Below are 16,130 nucleotides of genomic sequence, written 5' to 3' on the forward strand. Positions count from 1 at the left end.
CAGCCAATCACAGTGCCCACAACATACTAACGTCTTGCTTAAACATAGTTGGCAGGCTTGTACTAGGTTATTTGCACAAGGCAAACTGATTGGCTGACGCACACGTTGGCGCTTGAAAAGTTGAGAAATGTTCTACATCTTCCACGGGCAACGACACTGACACGACGTTGAAGGATCCACAATTCAGTTCGGCAAAGCACGACGTCACCCATTAAAAGTAAGTGAAAAGCGTTAACGTGAGAATGTACCATAAGTCGACCCTTGTTCTGAGTATTCTTAAAGCACTTGACATACAAAAATAAATAACACACCTTGCTTTTGATTCAACCACCAGATGTGGTTGCAAATGAGAGTGCGGCACAGATCTGATATGAACAGGGGGTATCATACCCTTGTTCTGTGACCGTGACCCTTCTTGGGCACCTCGTGGCCCTCTGGCAAGAGGAAAGGACTCTCTGCTTGATGCTGGCAAGAGATGAGACGATCTAAGACAACGGGGGTCTCTGCCCCCCTCATCCATCTCTACCAATAGCAACAGTTTGATTGGCACCTCCACACAACCCATACCCGGTAATGAGATCACTTTCTTTGATACACAGGAGTGCCTACGGGGAAAACGCGCAGCAGACACCAACACGCACACTAATGGGCTCGCACACAAGGACGGGCCACGGAGACGCATGTGAGATTGAATCCAGACACGGCTGTTAGAACTAAATTATTGATCAGCTATCAGATTTAGCGGCGAGCGATTCATGGATCCGTCGGTCGCCCTCCCACCTCGGCCACAACGAGAGGGAACAAAATGAAAAGTATCGGCTAAGGAAAGACATATTCGTGGGATTTATTGAAAGGTGCGGGTGAGCTAATACCTAGCCGGAGCAAACAAAATCGATCTGTGCTGTCGTGAATGAAAACAGCAGGCCAATGTTTGTGTCTCTTCTCCAGCTTTGAGCTTTAAAGTATTCAGTAAGTGCTCTTGCTGGCCAAATGCTGGCGGAAGTCGAATCTTCGGGTCTTAAAATCTATCAGCGAGAGAAAGGTCTTGCCGCTGGGCTCAACGGGGGGCTGGCCACACCATTAGCCTCTCTGCCGCAATTACTTCTGGATTGACTGAGTCGCTGCCTTATTTTTAGTAAGTCACTTAAAGAGTGTACTTATAGAGGCCATTTAACCCGGCAGGAGCCTTGACCCTTGCACTTACAGACAGGACACTGGGACATTTCACAAAGCATAGGTTTGTCGGCAGTACTGCACACCTCAGTAAGGAAGTGAACAAATCCTCAGGCTAAGCTCTGGTCAGTCTCTCTGTCACTGTCTGAGTGTCACACGCGGCGACTGCATTTGGTTTAATGAGCTTACAGGGAGATTCCTAATGAGATTCTCTGCTACTGAGAAAACCTGCCAGCGTAAACCTAATTTGGTGCTTGAATTTACACTGCATATCCAGCCAGGTCTTTTTTCTGTGCTCGGATACTTCAAATTGGTGTGGAGTTCATCAGAAGCTCACTTGTGGGAAGAAAAATCACAAATCTTTTTAATGTCTCATTTGTTTCTCCAACGCCGAAATGAGGTTGACTGGAGAGCAAGTGGACACTTTTCGGTTCAAACATATTCCTGGTCATATTTGTGGACAATATATGCATGCTAACAAAACAAAAAACTAAAACCTTTAAAATGATTTTCAGTTTCACCTAAAGTCAGCAATCGAACACAGTTGAAGGTTGGTTAAAGGGATAGTTCACCCGAAAATGAAAATTCTGTCATCATTTATTCACCGTCAATGTTTTTGTTCTGATGAACATAAACAAAAGATATTTTGAGCAGTGTTTATAACAAAAGTTATTAAGCACCATTGACTTCCATATTATTTTCTTTCCAACTATGGAAATTGGTGTTGCTCCTGTTTGCTACTAAATTACAAATATATTTTTTTTCAATAGAAAAATAAATGTATACAGGTTTGAAACAACTTGGGTGAATTCTCTCTTTAAGTCTCAAATTGTTTTCCTGAGAAAACAATAACACGGTGATCTGTCTTCTCTAGTGGATGTTGTTGAGATCAGAAACGCTATCAAAGAACTTAAAGAAGAACCTAAAGATTTTCCATCAAATTTACTAAAGACAAATTTATGTGGTCATTGAAGTCAACATGGACTTTCTGTCTAATGAGTACAAGAGGCTGTTTACACCTGGTATTAAGATGCATTTTGGTCGATCGGATCACAAGTGGGCAACGCTAGAGACAGGTGTAAAACTTTTTGAGCTCATCCCAGTGTTCCCTCTAGGATTTTTTCCAGCTGTGGCGGCAGGGGGCGCCCATGATGATTATAAAAGTACATTATTTTTTTAAATGTAGAATATAGGCTACAGTAAACTAGCATGTATTTGTTTTATAATTTGCATGCTGTCATTTACTTTTCTTTATATTTATAGCATATTCATTTTCTATGCTTGATCTAAACTATTTTCTTAAAAAAACGTTACATAGCTACGTACGTAGTACGGATATTTCATTGTAGTTTTAATGTAGTGTGCATTGCAAGTTTGTGCTCGTGTTTAGCATTACAGTTCCCTGTTGCAAAGTCACGCACAGTCCTGTTTGATAATCCGCACCGCTGTGATTGACAGAACACCCGACCAGTTATCCGACATCAGCAGCAATTTTATTCCACAGCCGACCCATTTGACATAAAGACTGTGACCCCGACTCGGTCACACCGCAAATCGCGCAGTTAAATAGAAACCTTTAACGGTCTTCAGACAGATCTTAAACACAAATAAGCACGGGGCCAATTAAAAACGAGTCGAATTTTGGTCTTGGATGTTAGACCCGCATTTTACTCTTGTCTATTGAGTCCCGACCTGTATCTACAACGCATATAACACGTTAATATTATTACACTCGTTACATCAAATAAATGCGGTTCACCCGCGGGTACCCCGACCCTGCTGTCTGAAACAGATGAAACAGTCTCACCGTCTGCCTATTTTGTAATTTTATTTACCGAGCACAATGTTTTAACATAGGACACGACTTCTAGCACGAACATACATTGTACAGCACAATCTTTAGGCTATCATTGATTAAACTGAAGCACCTCTCCTCTTTTATTTTTGTTTCATTTTGCGAGCGTGTGAAACTTGCAAGAGCTTATTTCTAGGGCTGCAAAATGATTAATCGCGACTAATTGTTTGCAGAATAAAAGTTTTTGTTTACATCATATATATGTGTACTGTGTATAATAATTATGCATCTGTGTGTATTTACATAATTATTATACGCAGTACACACACTTATATTACGTAAACAAAAACTTTTATTCGGCAAACAGTTAGTCGTAATTAATCGTTTTGCAGCACTACTTAGTTCTTTTTTAAAGTTATTTTTTTGGCCATTTTTGCCTTTATTAACAGTAAATGAGGGGAGGACAGGAAAGTACAGGGAGGGGAGAGGGGTATGTGATCGGCAAATGACCACGAGCCGGGAATCGAACTCGGGTCGCCGAAATTGCGGGCGGCTACCCACTACACCATCGGCTCCGACTGCCCTACTTATTTCATCAATTTATTTTGAAATACCTGAGAAAGCGCTTACATATACACATACAAAACTTTGTGCAGCATGTTTACTAAGAACACAAGCAGCGGACTCTGAATTTTAGTTTGCATCAATTTAAGCAAGTAATCCCCCCCCCCCGCATTTAAACGAAAACAGATGGACTCGCCCACAGACCACCCCCTCAGTAATCAGTAAAGAAGTGATCGAAATTGGACAAAAGAAATGGATTAAAATACCAGGTGTAAATGTGAATGTGACTCTTTCGTCCACTTTCGACCGTTGTATAAACAGCTTCTAAGTTTGCCTTGAACAACTTGAAATATCTGAGATAACGCTAGGCAAGCTATGAAAGACCAATCACTGTACAAGAACATTTTCTCTAGTTGCTAAAAAACACATTTCTAAAAATCAGCAAAATCACTACCTAGACAAACCACACATTTCAAGTGTTAAAAATGTGTTTTTAGCATTTAGTTTTTAGGCTTAATAAACCTTGATTTCAAGACCAAGTGCAAAGAACTTCCCAGCACACGCAACTCTGAATAAAAGCATAATCTTATCACCTCATTCAAATTTCTCACACAAAGCCCCGAGCAGGTTCTGAGAGGGATTGCAAATACAATATATTATGGATTATGGTGAAGTATCATCCACCCCCAGACCAATAAAAAGATCTCTGCAGGAAAACCCAAGAACTTGAGGTAAAGCTAAAGGTCCAGAATTCTGATCACCAACAGCGTTAAAAAAAAAAAAATTACATAAAGAGATTTTACCCTTAAGATTCTTGCTGAGGTGTGGACATTAAAACGTCACACCTTTTGGGTCGCTGATGTTTGCGCACATCTGCAAGAGCCACATTAAGGGTTGGAATGCAATTTTAGTGGGTTTTTAAGAGGTTTATGGCTATGTTAATTTACACAGCAAAAGTACATGCTGATTATGAAAAGCTGTGGGCTTTCATTACGAATCAAAATAAACGCCAGTCGACACTAAACCCAGAGGAATGTGGGGTCAACTGGGTTAGACGTAAAACCAATCCAGCAAAAATAAAAGGGCTATTAAATGAGAACAAACAAAGATGGGAAGTAAATCTGTTCTCTACATATCCCAACAGAACAACAGATGCGTGTAGATCCAGAGTCTGTGATATTCTCAAACTCTCAGTAGGCTTCGACATGACAGGTTGTTGATAGCACGATTCCTGCAAGCCAGTTAGCACATAAACAAGCTAATCCTACTGATAAAAACCTGCTAAACCTGGTGGTTTTGTAGGCCACCTGACCAACCAGCTAAAACCAGGCTGGAAGCTTGGCCGGCTTGGCTAAGCTGGTCAAGTTCAGCGGTCAGCTGGTTGACTGGTCTTAGCTGGTTTAAGATGGAAGTAGCTAGTTTTAGCTGGTCAAGCAGGTCTCCAGCCTGACCAGCAAAGTCCAACATGACCAGCTGAAAAAGTGGTTGAAACCCTTCTATAGCCATCCTGCTAAACCAGTTAAAACCATTTCACAATGCATCAACATGGGACGATGGCAGAGCCATGAGCTAAACACTTCATGACCCCCCCCCCCCCCACACACACACACACAAAAAAGCTGTCTTTACATTGACATTTAAGCATTTGGCAGACCATTTTATTTTCATTGTATTCAATCTATACATTATTATCAGCATATGTGTTCCCTGGGAATCAAACTCACAACCTTCCCATTTGAGCTACATCTGAAACTCGATATCTAAAAATCACAATAACTGAAGGTTTGAAGAATTGGTTAACCTCAAACACATGCTAGCACCTCATACGAAACGCTAAATACACAGAAGGAACCATCTGTGCGCAGGTTTAGGAAGTGAGGGTTTTTGTTAATCTGTGTGGCATCATTTGTATGCGCAAAGAAAAGCAGGGTGGCGGGTTTTTGACGTCTGAGCAGCTGCTAGTGTGTGTGTTTAAATGCGTTTATAGGGTCTGTGGCACAGACTGTGATGTCAGTCGCTTTAAACGGCAAACAAATGGCTGCATTTAAAGGATAATTTCAGCATTTAACACTTTGAGTCTCATTTCTGGTTTGTTTTGGATGAACTACAGTGATGGACACTGAAATTTTGACAATGGGTCGTGTCTTGACTTTTTGACTCGTTTAGAAGCGTCTCTTGACTGCTTCAGAATGGAAGTCAAGGGCCATGCACAAACATGTCATTAAAACAACACTTAATGTTTATTTTCAAAACTGTGCTACTCACAGAGTGGTTCGTGGTGTTCGTTGATGAATTTTTTAATTCCTTTTTTCCAAAAATTTCTGTATTTTCCAAATTACTATAAGGTTTATGTAAACTTTTGATCACAACTGTATTAGGGATGCGACATTGAATGCCGATATACACTTATAATACCTGGCCGATAACTATTCTGAATCGCACAGCTGATATTATTCACAGCTATTTCATGTACTACGGCTTTTGATCAGTAGGCTAAGTCCTTATCAATCTGAAATCACTGTTAGTTTGAGTCGTTTATAACATGCATTTGATAAAACAACACTCGTCAAACATAATCATTATACATATTCTTTATTATCATGAAAATACCTGAAAAGGTTTGAAGAACAGCAATATAAATATATCCTTAAGCAACTTCCTAGAGCTGTGAGTGTAATGGTTCTTCGTCTACAGCGCATATTGAGTTTCTGCACGAGAGCGCCCTCTGGCTTTTGGAGGTAGCTGCATTTCACTGTAATTCATTATGAAGCATAGCAAGTATCATTGGCCGACATATGGGTGCAACCCTAAACTGTATATCTCTAGTCATTACACTTGCAAAATATCTTGGTATGGTTGTTTTTGGACGTGATAATAACATGTTTGTTTGTACCAAGGATGCTATTTTTGTTGGGTGGTGCATACACACACACACACACACACACACACACACACACACACACACACACACACACATACATATATACATATATATATATATATATGAAGAGTTTGGTTCCAAAACGCAATAAACGCCATTTTTGAAAAAAATGAGTTACTGCCAAAATCAGTATTATATCAGGTCAGTAGTTAAAAGTAAATAATTAATTTTACGCAAAATCCAATACCCGCCGTGATATTCTGTCATCTTTTCTCCCTTTGTTCCCAAAATGCGACAAACGCCACTCCTCCTTTTTTACAGAACGCAATAAATCCATTCCTGATATTACAGCGGACCATTCACGCAATGTAAACAAACATGGCGGCGCGCTGAGTACACGGAATCCTAATTTTCCTCATCTACTTTGTACTTCGTGATCAACAAACAAAACAAAATAATACTTTAATAGCATTGCTAAACCTGTGATGGTTTTCTGTGACGGGAAAGAAACGTAAGCCATCAACATCTAATAATTTCCGCGAGAGGCACTCGGCTGCTTGTTCTCCAGACAGCAAGCTTCTCATGCTAAAACATTGACCCCAGAGGATCTTATGAAAACTTTACATTATTTTACTCAAAGTCAACGAAAATCGAGCGGGACCAAAACATTTTACAGCTGATCGCTGTGAAAATGTAAAGAGACGACGTCAAATATAACCGCAGCAATGTGTTCTTAATATAACAAAGTAAGTGTTTTGGTTAATGCCATTAATGTTTATTTTTTAATCATTGTATACCACTAGTCAACTAAATAAATATAAAATGGTAAAGATGAATGCACATTTATACATTGATTTAATAGATTTATAGCATTTTGAAATAAAATACTGTCATGGATTTATTGCATTTTGTGGAAAAAATAATTCGTTTTTATAATAAATCTTTGAAAATCAAGTTATGGATTTGAATTTCTTATGTTTTTATAACCTAAAGATGCTATGTGAAAGTTTGTAACAGAAAATAGTGGTTTTCATCTTGTCACTTTCTTGGTATAGAAAACACGTTTTTACCGAAATTTGTCAAAATGGATTTATTGCGTTTTGGAACCAAACTCTTCATATATATACATATATGTTCTGATAAGGATAAAGACAGGAAAAACAATGCTAAATATAAATACAATAATAAAACGCTAACTAACAGTACAGTTATGTTAGCAATAACAACCAGTTTATCAACTTTCGAATGGAGAGGAAAAAACACTCCTGGCCCACTTTAACAAATGTGATGTTTGATTTCAAAAACATTTTTGTTGTCTTAAAGGCACACAGAAAAACAAGTTTGGTACTATAAATTTTGATCCAATAAAAAAACTTGTGTCCAGAAGCAAAAACAATAACTTCTCTACCAGATTAATAATACTCTTTCACATACTACATCAATTCAGTACCATGTTGTGTATTGAAGGAGCGCCACATCACCATCTGATACCATAAACGTATCAAATTTCCATAAACATAAAACAAAGTCTAATCGATGTGCATTTATATTAAGAGCTACAAGTCTGAGTCTTGTCTCAGATGAATTAGATGGAGCGAGATGTGTGTCAGATCAGATCAGACGAAACTGGCCAAAGACACTTCGACATGACCATGTCCAGAAGGAACTAGCTTTACATTCATTTACATTTCTAATTAATTAAGGTATCTGTGTGCTACTACGCATTTTATCTCAAACGAAAAAGACGAAAGGCATGTAGAAAAATAAACGTGGAAGACATTCTGACAAGCAGTTCAAGTTCACAAAGCCAAAATAACAAACATGAAAAACAAAGAGCTCAAAGTCTCTGAGCAGCAACCTCTCTCTTTCTCTCACTCGATCACTTTCTCCCTTGGGTTTGATGCACATAGCTGGAATTCCTGGCTCTTAATCAGCATTGGAATGTTTCCGTAGGAAGTCCCAGCTCAGTCTTCCCTCACCACCTCTGTGCCACCTAAAGCCTCTCTGGGTCACTTCCAAACATGCATATGGGTCTCCAAAACGCTCAACAAGTACCAGAACCAAAATAGAAGCTGCTGTAGTGTCATAGCAAGAGAATAAGGAAAGTACAGACGATATCAACAGCTTACCATTCGTCAATGATATCGAATATAAAAGGTTATGACCTCATAAAAAGAGATTGGAGATCTCGTTACAGAACAATGGTTTATTTTCAGCAGTGGTTCTTAAAGTCACGCACAGAAGGAAATAATATTGCTAAATGCAAACTATAAAAAGCAACTAACCATATAATTGTATATGGACAGCTTATTTTAAGGACAAGTTCGGTATTTTACACTTAAAGCCCTATTTTCAGATTGTTTATGATGAAATAGAACGGTTTTGACTGAAATTTGGACATATGATGCTGGTCTGAGAATTTTCAGGTGTTTGTTGTATCACCCTCCACCTCTACAATGGCTGCATAGGTGCACTGGAACAATCCTTCCTAAAATGCATTAAACTTTTGTTTACAAAGACGTGAAACTCACCGAGTGGTCAGAGGTGTTCACTGACATGCTCACACAAAAATCGCTGCAAAAGATGCTTTCCAACAGGTTTTATTGTAGTTTTTGTCCAACTCCATTGACTTGTATTAGATGTGCTGTGAGGTACGGTATTACTCCGCCGCCGGGAACGTTGTTTGTATGCAATTGGCAAAGGCGGATTATCGCCACCAACTGGGCTGGAGTGTTTATTATTCAAGCTCTAAGCGGAAGAATATACGGGTGTGAGGCATTAGGAAAAATAGGTCCACAATTTTACAACGAATGGTAAAACACCTTTTGTAAAGCATCTTTTGCAGTGATTTTTGTGTGAGCATATCAGTGAACACCCCTGACCACTCGGTGAGTTTCACGTCTTTGTAAACGAAAGTTTAATGCATTTTAGGAAGGATTGTTCCAGTGCACCTATGCAGCCATTATAGAGGTGGGGGCTGATACAACAGAAACCGAAAATTCTCGGGCCAGCATCATATGTCCAAATTTCAGTCAAAACGGTTCTATTTCATCATAAACGATCTGAAAACAGGGCTTTAAGTGTAAAATACCGAACTTGTCCTTTAAAGTAAAGTTTTTTTTATAGGACAAAATATGCTTCCATGCTGTGGATAGCAAAGGTTGTGCAACCCCCCCCCCCCCCCCAAAAAAAACAAAAACAAACTGTGCTTCTACTTATTTTTTTCAGCAGGGAAGAAAAAGCATGAATACCAAATATACTTTTAATACAAGCAGAAGATATTGTGTGAACCAGTCAAAATTTAAGATTGTATTTGTTATAAGTACAAGTATATGAATTGCAATGGAAATAAATCTGCCAAACTCTACAAACTATGAAAAATATGTAAGGTTTAAGATAAAACTTGCAATAAATCATACTTATTTATTAGATAAGCTTAAGTAAAGAATAAGATAAAACACTGCACTTCACACTTAAAAGCCACTAAAAACTGATTACGGTGGTTTAAAATAAAATACTGCAGTCACCTCCTTCTTTGGCAATCATCTTAACTCCTCACGGACGTCTTGCCAGATTGCAGCTCCTCCTTTTTTTCACCCCGTTTGGTGTGACCTTGCTTTCCAGCTGTTGCCAAATATCTGACCCATAGCTCACATGTTTCACCCCATAGAGACTCGTCTCAATAATGAACACCAGCTAGACTTAACCCCCTGACCGGTCATACATGCCCAAAAAACCCCACAAACACCATCCGCACCGTTACCACATCACCAGAGCAGCGGTGTCTGTAATTAAAAGCAGTCGTGGTGTAAACCAACAGCTCTGTTTGAACATTAAGCATCACTCAGTTTCGCAGACATAATTTACACCCTTCAATACCCGAGTGAATTCCTCTCCAAAACACAACACTCCCTGAAAACAAAGGTGCGGGAACGACGATGTCACGGAAATCTATCATTTTGCACTTATCCGTTTGACTGAGACGGGTTCAAGCGTTAAATCTCTCTCGGTGCGCACAGATAAATAAAGCACGCATCAGTTCGTCTGAGAGCTTATGAAATACCCCTTAATCCATTGTTGGTTAAACTGCAATGGAAACGTCTTGGCAGCCTTCATAAAACATCCAACGTTTTCAATAAAAAAACTTCTCGATTTGTGTGACTTTCAAGGCAAAATCTGCGTAATTCTCCAAAATGGATTTAAACGTATCGAGGAGTTTCTCACACTTATTGGTGGCTGAAACCTTTATCAAATTATCCGAAAAGTTTTCTGTGCGCTTTTGACGCCGCAGATCCTGCGTGGGCCTCGGAAAGCTCATATACGCTCGCAAGTCTTGAATTATTTGCACTCAAGCTGAATTTAACGCAATAAAAGAACGGCTCATGTCTTTTTTGATTCAAAAACCTTACGACTTGGAAGCACAACTGTAATAAGTCTCTGACTTGGCAGTTTCCCAGAATAAACTTAAAGTCTCAGACTAATTAAGACCGTCAATAGTGATTCTCCCTTTATTCCTGAACCGGGCCTAATCCCCACTTGCCCCATTTGCTGCAAAGGAAGCACCCGTCTGGGCTCGGTAGAAATCCATACATTCGAGCGTGTCTGTGGAGGAGCAGAGTTTTGACACGGATGCCATCATCCACTTTTAAGGGGGAGAGCATTGGTAATGTTATGCCACACCACGGTCTCGAGTCGCTCTGATAGCGTGTTATGCTTGTAATGAGACTCTTTGATGCCAAAGCTGGAGATCTTGTTCTCCTGCAGGCTAAGGTTTTTGTGTGCATGTAAAATAGTTCCTCCCACACATTCCAGTGTCTTATTTTCACCAGAAACTGACTTTTCTTACACAAAATTTATCTGTGTGACCATAAGGAAGCTTAGGAAATGGATTTCATCAGATGATGGATCAGCTAATGGTAAGAAATGACGGATTGGAATGAGAAGAAGACTAATACAGAAAGTAAGCAAGAAAGATTGCTTTTATAGATGAGACTGTTGTGTAAGTGTGTAATGATAAGACTGAACTTTGAACTCTATGCTACATGACAGATCTGAAGCCAGGCCGGGCATCACAGCTCTGAAGCCAGCTGTTGATTATCGAGCGTGAGAATGAATGAGATCTCACCTTATGCCCGTCATTTCCCCTGATGCTTTGTAATCTGATGCATCGCTGCCCTACGGCGGATGAGGACATTACAACTGCTCTCTTGACTTCACACATCAACAATGTGGAATATTAACTGGTGATAACTAAAAATGAGACCTTAGACACGCTATAGGACTGACTCACAACAGAGCAAAGATGAACAGCTTATCAGATCTCAAATACAAACAAGGTAATCTTTACGAATGAGATAAATTACAGTCGACATGATGACATAAGAAATCACCACAAGAACTCCTACCATTCCTTAGAATAAAGAAAAATAGACCAAATGAGAAAATACCTGAGATCCAGGATGATGTTTCATAATCTAATGATGAGATGAGGAGCATCAATGTTTGATTTTACTAAATGATTTTCACGAACAATTTTATTTAGATGGACAATGACGGACTATAAGCGACAACTGTTGTCTGTGACGTGTTCAAGTCCTCCTGTAGTCGGTACTTTTATCATTTAAAACTCACCCTTGAGCATCACAATAGCATATGTTAAGGTTTTTTCATGTGACAGTAAATTCTTCATGCTTTAAGGGAGACATTTCACAAGACGGTATTAAAATGTAAAATAAATCTTTGGTGTCCCCAGAATAAGTATGTAAAGTTTTAGCTCAAAATACCCAATAAATAATTTATTTTAGCATGTTTAAATTGCCACTTTGTAGGCGTGAGCAAAAACAAGCTGATCTCTGCACTAAATGGCAGTGCCGTGGTTGGATAGTGCAGTTTAAAGGGCTCGTTATAGTTGTGCGTAGGTCCTACAGCGTAGCCGCGATGGCGTAGGTTCCACGTCGGTTTTCATTCATACTTTTGCGTCATCGTCTGCGTCGACTTGCAAACGCGCGCAGACAGTAGCAGCGCGACCGTCAAAAGAAGAAGAAGCTTGGCAAGTTAACCCACAAACGAAGAAGAAACAGCAACTTGTTGTGTATGATTTGAAAAGACCAGCAATGATGGAAGTAAATAAACAGCAACTTTTTGACCTCTGAAGCAGTTTTTTTTACCTGACGGGAGGTGTTCTGGTGGACCAATTACAGCGCTTGCGGGCCACGTAGAACTGACGCGCTGTTAAAAATTTTGCGAGGTGCACGTCAGGCTACGCAGAGCTACGCACAGGCTATGAATAGCCTACGGCATAGCTACGGATAGCCTACGGCATAGCTACAGCGTAGAACTTACGCACGGCTATAAATCGGGCTTAAAGAGCGGCATTATCCCCTTCTGACGTCACAAGGGGAGCCAAATTTCAATAAGCTATTTTTTCACATGCTTACACAGAATGGTTTACCAAAACTAAGTTACTGGGTTGATCTTTTTCACATTTTCTAGGTTGATAGAAGAACTGGGGACCCAATAATAGCACTTAAACATGAAAAAAGTTAGATTTTTTTATGATATAGTCCGCTTTAAAACAGAATGTAACTCTACTCTCACCTCATTTATTATGCAGATATACGAATGTGCAAATTAGTTTGTATGCAAATATGCACTCTCACACCATGTAGGACCATAGATATATTTGTAAATAGATGAAACTTTAATTTTATGGAGAAAATACTCAGCAATGGTGTTTAACAATAAATGGTTACATAATATTGTACAAGTACCAAGGATGCGATCATTGTTGGGTGGCATGCAGGCCAAATAAATAAAATAAAAAAATTACAACAGGGGGTGCGTATGATTCATTTACACGAAGATAACAAGATGCCTTATCAGAAACTTGCACTTAAAAACCCCTCTTTTAGTTTTTAAGAGCTCAAACGCCGTCGTCGTGCAAGCAAGCAGCCAAACTGCATAAAAACTTTACCAGTTCCCTTTCGAGAACGGTCTCTCGACATTGCGTCAGTAGCTGACACTATGGAAGAGGGGAGGACCTCCCATAGCGTCAGCTACTGACGCAATGTCTCGTTCCCGTTTCTCAGGGAACCGAGGTTACAATAGTAACAGAGACGTTTTGGTTGACAAGGTTGTTGTGTAAACGGCCCCTAAGTGTAACTTAGTCATGTGTATGTTCTACGCCATATTATGCATAGGCTTTGCAAAGTTCTGACTTGCACCTTATTCAAATTTCAACGACGAGTCTGTTCTATGCGGACACGATGTGATTGGTCCACTAGAACCCCTCCCATCAGGTCAAAAAAAATAATAATCTGCGTCCCAATTATTCATAGGCATTTGACCACTTGCGACAGTAAGAACAAATATGGGCCAAGTTGTGTAGCCTACGCTGTCACAGCTATGCTGTAGGATCTAAGAACAACTATGATGAGCCCTTTTAGTTTGATGAGGTAAACCCACAGCCAATCAGAAAATATTTCATGTATACATTTGAAGCAGAAGTTTAAAACGATTATGAGTGGGTCTACCAAAAAATTGCAGAACAACTGACCAAATGCCTCATCGTACTTCACAAAAACTTCTTCAGAGAAGTGCACACGTTTTTTTTAATTAACCTGGCTTGCAGTCGCAGTCTACATTCTTCTCCGATAAAAACAACAAACCTCAAGTCTGGGTCAAAACTGAGGCCCAACAGAGTTTAGTAACACATGCCAAACTATTTGAAAACATCAGAGGAAAGCCCAAGTCCAGCTTCTAGACTCAACATGTTGGTGCCTGCCGGGAAAAGCATCAGACTTTTCCAGGAATCAAACACCAACAAGTATTATTTTAAGTGCAGAGCACGCTGGCATGCCGAAATCAACAAAATGACCAATCAAAGTGACTAAAAAGACCAGCTGGCAACAGCGGCGTGCGCTCGAGAGCCAAACCGCGGGAAACAAGGAAGTGCTGTGCCATTTCTTCTTTGGTGAAGTATTCTGAACAAACTCATTGTTAATGGAAAACCAGGCCGTTATAAAAAGAGGAAGTCACGCACTATAGAGAAAAGGTGAGTACAACAGGCAGAAATAGCCTGACACAAAAAAGGGGAATGAATTTATAAACATTACCATCCTATCCACGGGCAAACATTAGACGAATGCAACCTCTTTATTTAGCTTTTGACAAACACGAGCGCTTTTGCTGACAGCCCTGCGGGTGATTGTGGGTAACAGATGATTTCGGAGTCTAAAACACGGGGACGTTAGGAAGGTGAGTGAAATCGTTCAGCTGCGTGGAGGGGAAGCATTCATCAACCATTGCTCGCCTCAGATAAGTAGGCAGAATGGCAGATTAAGCTTCGGGCAGGAGTGGGGTCCGTTTTCACGCCGGGTACGTGCAGTTAGACGGCGTGCATTCAGTCTGTCTCTGCCACACCCACCCCCGGCTCTGTTGCCCCCTCACGGGGCAAGACTCTGGCTAATCTGGCTCGTTTGTTTGGATCCATTTAATGAGGATGATCCCCCTGAGATATCTCCTCCCTTTTGCTAGAGAGGAACCCATAAAGATGCAATTTAGAGGCACAACAGGGCGTCATAGTAAAAGAGCGGCTTGCCGGCTGAAAGGAGCCTGTGTACTACGGAGATTTGCACAGTTAAAAACACAAGACGAGCTCGTCCACGAACCTGTTGTGCGCCGGTACGCACAGACAAATCACATGGTGCGAGCATGGTGGTGCGTGGTGGTTTTAAACAAACTGAATGATACAGTATCTGGTAATGTCACATTGTACTAAATGCATCTGTAATCACGTTTAGCGTGATAAAAAACTGTGTAGATTTGTACTTAAAATTGAATCATTCATCATTAAAAAAAAGGTCAAGCATAACTCCTCAAGAATGACATCTGTCAAATGTCCACATGAATGTTTTTACAATGTTTGACTGTCTTAAACTAAAGGTTTCCAGCCATATTTAAGACAACTTTCGTTCAAACATTAACTAACTACTTATTAATAATGCATTATGCTTTTTTTGCAAATGCTGACTAAAATCCTTTGCCATGAAAACTTATCTTTTTCTCTTCATGGACCAATGTGGAACCCCTGCTGTTAAACAGCATACTGACAACCACAAAACTGTTCAAACTGTTAAGTTATTGATTGATATCAATAGCTCTGAACCATCCCAAATCCTCCGGGTCCCGTCTGAAGCCGAGCCGGACTGTCAGCTTTACGGTCTAATCTCATCTTCAAATTCAATGTCATCCATGCAACCACAAATGCATGCATATCATTTCTCACCTTCACCTGCTCGCGTTTAACCCACAAAGTCAAGCACGTAACGCGTAAATACGCGCAAATACGCGCATTTGCGCGAGTCAACTTTGTATGTGTTTAAATGTGTAAACGAGATCGGACGTGCATGCATGCACTCACTCACCTTGCCAGATATCGGACTCTCTTTCGCAATCCGTGAAATAAATTCCCGGTGTCGGTGCGAGTAAACTTCACATATCAGCGCGAACACACGCGGACGTACTGTTCCGGTATTCCCGCTACAAAATAGCTGATCACAAGCCAACCCCACGCCCAGGTGTCTGGTCACGTGATATATCCAGGTGAGCTAGAAGCGCACGCGAACGCACACTCATATACACGCGCGCGCACACCCGGGAGGTCCGATCGCGCTCGCTTCCTCTTGCCTGCCCGGTCGCGGAGAGCTGAACGGAGGG

General features: G+C 40.4%; 1 protein-coding gene across 2 annotated transcripts in view; it reads right to left on the minus strand.

Annotated features, from left to right (window-relative positions):
- plxnb2b (plexin b2b) overlaps positions 1–16,130 on the minus strand; it is a 267,094-nt gene extending 250,964 nt beyond the window's left edge. For both annotated transcript variants that reach the window (XM_073813241.1, XM_065291414.2), the window contains exon 1: positions 15,839–16,130. The gene's annotated coding sequence lies outside the window, so the exon portion shown is untranslated. The remainder of the gene's footprint in view (positions 1–15,838) is intronic.

This window comes from Paramisgurnus dabryanus, chromosome 23 (assembly GCF_030506205.2).
Source record: "Paramisgurnus dabryanus chromosome 23, PD_genome_1.1, whole genome shotgun sequence".
Classification (NCBI taxonomy): Eukaryota; Metazoa; Chordata; class Actinopteri; order Cypriniformes; family Cobitidae; genus Paramisgurnus; species Paramisgurnus dabryanus.